General features: G+C 37.4%; 1 long non-coding RNA gene across 1 annotated transcript in view; it reads right to left on the bottom strand.

Annotated features, from left to right (window-relative positions):
• Positions 1–782: 782 nt before the first annotated feature.
• The window catches only part of LOC112450805, a 7,726-nt gene continuing 4,364 nt past the window's right edge, over positions 783–4,144 (bottom strand). Inside the window, exons 2-3 of the long non-coding RNA XR_003039515.2 lie at positions 1,768–2,058; positions 783–1,094 (exon numbers count right to left, since the gene is read on the bottom strand). This is a non-coding gene — a long non-coding RNA (uncharacterized LOC112450805). The remainder of the gene's footprint in view (positions 1,095–1,767; positions 2,059–4,144) is intronic.

The following is a 4,144-nucleotide window of genomic DNA, read 5'->3' as shown; positions in this document are numbered from 1 at the left end:
CTGTTCTATAGTTTACTTTTGGGTCTTAATGATCAGATCTTTACTCTGAGTCAGTATTTATTTTTCATCTGAGAAGCACTGCAAATCAGCAGTATTCTGAGATAAAAAAAATAAATACAAAAAACAAAAAAAACAGGGTTGTAGCCAAGAAAAACTTCTCAGAGAAGCGCCATCTGGGTGGAGGTCCTATAAAGATGCATAATGCTCCACATTTTCTCCACTTCTCCTTCCTGGAGCTTTTGTTTCAACATTCCTGACATGCTTCATCCCTCACTCCTCTTTCATCTCCCTCATCCCTCCACATTCAAAGCAGGGATCTCACTCCTCTACTCGGCAAGTTTGAGAGAACGTGGTTAGTCAGCATGGTATCCGAAAGGTTTCTTTATGCATCAATACAACACCTAGTTGAACAAGATGTGCTCTCTAAATTCACGCCTGTCATAGCATTCGTCGACAGCCTCAGCACCTGTCAGACTGGAGAGGGGTCCGTCTGATATGGGTTGAGACGATGAGGCTGTGTGGTCCCAGAGCCCCAGGGCTCCTCTGTCACCAAAAGGCACATTTTGACAAGGTCAGTCAGGGGACGGCTGAGGGAATGTGCTTATAATCGTTAGATGTACCTGTATAACAATCAGATTTTAACTGGGTTTTATCTAAAAAGAAAAAATAGAAATACAATTTTTCATCAAGCCAATTTGAAGTCATAAATAATGACAAGAATTTCACAGTTAACTCACTGATTTTAATATCAAATTAATATGCAAAAAAAAAAAAAACCCAGAGTGAGTCCTTCTGAAAAGCACAGAATCTTTATGGTCTTCGGTTGCAAAACTCATTATTTTAAAGCTGGGAATTTGTGCAATGATTAAATAAGAAGCTAAACTCAAGACCTTCCATTGAAAATTCATAAATTAATTCAGACTTTTCTCAGTTTCTCAAAAAGACTGATTAAAATAAAAAAAGGGTGCAAATGAAAAATTCTGTCCAGTTCTGCTTCAGTCACGTCATTGTCATATCTGTTGATTGTGTTTCTCGGCGGAGAGCCGTGCAGCTGAAATGAAGCAAAGCTGGTTCGTGGGCAAGTCGTCAACCCCCTGAGGAGGAAACAAGACAAACACGATAAGAGGCTGTCTGTAAAATTACAGACTTCAGGCAGCTCTTAATGGAGTTCAGCTCAGGGTTGAGAAAAATAAGGTCAGTCCATCACTTAAGCTCTGGCAGTGGAGGTGATGCCTCCTGCATTCCTGCACATCATTATCGACAGGAAAACAGGCTGATTACGACATTAAATTCAACCTTTGTAAAAACAAATCCATAAAAGATAAAAAAAAATCCTTTTTGGACTTTATGGCCATGAAAACATTTGTTTTAATGCAGATATACAGAGGTAAAATTAACAAAGCATGGAGGGATTGAATGATGGCTATAAAAACACAGTATTGGCATTTATGATTTTTTTTTCTGCAGGGCGGAAAAATGCTCATTAGACCTGAATAAACAAAGTTTTAAAAAGAAAGAAATCTGTGTATGTTCGTCCAGTTTTTTTTTTAATTCTGCATCTGTGTAAACTGTCATTGTTAGAAATACAAATTTCACTTTAGTTGTTTTGGGAATGTCGATGTTCACCTTTGGCAGGCTTTATCTTGACTTTTAAAAGCTTTAGGCTATTACAAATGAAATAAGATCCAGCAATTTTATGTAATTTAGGATCCAAACTCCCCCCAAGAATACAGAATCAGTGTGTTGCATGTTAATTCTCCTGCTCACCTGGTTTATGGGGAGTATGTTTGTAACATCTTGGCTGTAAATCTTTTCCATCACGAGTGGCTGCCATCTCAGCAAGGAGCTGCCTGGTCCCTCAGGTCGCTCAGCTCGCATCATAAATCCTGAACCATCTGAGGTCAATCTCTCTTTCACATCCATGAAATGCCAAGGCTGCCTCAAGGCCTCGTTTTCCAAATGTTGGTCTCGTATCAAATGTCCGGCGAGCGTGGGTGTGCATGTGTGAGCGATGTGCAGGAATATATTTCTGCAAGAGAAATTTTTCTTCACCTACACCTGCAACAATATCAAAATGTGGAGTTCTCAGCAACAGTCTTTTTTCAGAATAATGTTAATGTCTTTTATAAGAGCTGAAAGAAACAAAAACTTTGCTCAGACTGATGTTTTTCAGTGTTTTTGAATCATTTAACTGCATATATAAGTTAAAGAAATAAGCAAAATATGCTACCCAAACAAAACCACAAAGGTTTAAACCAAGAACACCTCACGTATCCTCTTATGCTTTTCAGAAAGTACGATTTTTACTTCTAAATATGCATATGACATCTAAAATATGTGCACTTGGTTACACATAAATTCATCAAGTTACAGAACTGATTCCCAAAAAGAAGAAGGGCATTCTTGAATAAAGAAGCTGGACTCAAAAACATCATTCAGATGAAAAGGGTGACTTTTCCTAAGCGTCTGTGAAAATGTAACGTCCCTAAAGTTGAACAATAAAAGCAGCAAGGCATGTTCTAACTTGTTTTTCTTTAATTTGCATTTCTTGTCTGTTTCCCATTTGACAATAAATGGTCTCATCCGTTAAAAACAACTATAATACAAGAAATTAAATTCAATCAAGAGACAATAACTTGATCATGTGCGACTGCTTGAGTTCAAAGTGATCCAGTTTAAACATTTTATGGCTAAATACTTGCACGTATTTACCACTTAGTCATAAAAAAACTGTATTCTGCTTTACATTCAACATCTCTTTCTAACCAAACCCAGCGTTTATGTCATGTGCTTGCATGTACATGCAGACACCGTCATCCAACCCTTCAGTTTTAGCTCACCACACCCTCACAAACAGTTTCTGAACTGCCTTTAAAAACAGAGCGCAGTAGCATGCCAGAAACATAGCATTATACTAAATTTTAATGCGTCAGTAACTTTGCCAGAGGCAGATACCTGTCACTGCAATGAAATACTGCCTGAGCTTTTAATGATAATACGGGTGATATTAAACAATCGAGTCCCCCTGCGTCATGTCGAGCACCTGAATCATCAAACTTTCATAGAATGAGGTTGGATCATGGTAAACATGTTGCATAAGATTAAACAAATAACATGACAGTAAATGACTTGATCCAGATCATCATGTCTACATCACAATTCAGTTCAATCCAGTTTATTTTTTTATAGCAGCAGCTCACAACAGAAGTCAAGGCACTGAAGAGCTCTCTTAGGAAAACGTGGGACTGTTGAGTTCTTTCTAAGTCTATAAAAAAAGGGGGATGTAAAAAAGGAGTTGAAAAGTTCATTTAACTTAAAACCATTTTTTGCCTCCTGGAATTTTGACCTTTACATTGGACTGAATGGTTCTTCAAAGATCTGAGAACACTTTAAATATTTTTTTTATGTTAGTTTAAAGGTAATTATTGCATTACAGTATAACTGTATCTTAGACCTGAATGATGTGCTGTGAAAGGTAACACCTCTAAAGCTGATATGTTAGCATCAACCTGTCAAGTTCATGTCTGCACCTTAAAGTATAAATAGAACCCTTTAATGGTAAAATCAGTGCTGTCTTTTTCAGTCCAAAGCATATATATTTTTTTATCTTTTACCTTTTTGTCTTGTTTCATCTCTGGATGCACTTTGTTGGGTCCATCTCAGCGCCCTGCATGTTTAAGCTCTGCGTGAGTCTTTAAACTTAAGGCCAGCAGACCTGCAGTTAGTGTGTCTGAAAGGTGTTTGTGATAACAACCATTTTGTGTCATTTGATGCATGTTAAAACAGCCCCCTGCAGTTCAGACCTGTAATATCGCTGCTCCTCAGATGTTGCAGTGTTTTCATTAGGCTTGCTGAGGCTTATTATGGCCCCAGAAAGCTCTTTAAAGTTGCACCTCAGTGTCTGACCCCGGTGCACACCTGAAAGGTTGTTGTTGATGATGCATTTGGTTGAACCTTGTGTTTCCACACTGGTCCTTAAGAAACAAGAACTTCAAAAACTTTTTAGGCAAGTACAGGTGCTGGTCATAAAATTAGAATATTACATACAAACTCATATATTTCAAATGTTTATTTCGTTTAATTTTGATGATTACAAATGACAACAAATGAAAATCTAAAATTCATCATATCAGAAAATTAGAAT

Source organism: Kryptolebias marmoratus, linkage group LG12 (assembly GCF_001649575.2).
Source record: "Kryptolebias marmoratus isolate JLee-2015 linkage group LG12, ASM164957v2, whole genome shotgun sequence".
NCBI classification, from domain to species: domain Eukaryota; kingdom Metazoa; phylum Chordata; class Actinopteri; order Cyprinodontiformes; family Rivulidae; genus Kryptolebias; species Kryptolebias marmoratus.
The sequence above is the reverse complement of the archived record's forward strand: the minus strand, read 5'-3'. Positions and strand labels throughout refer to the sequence as shown.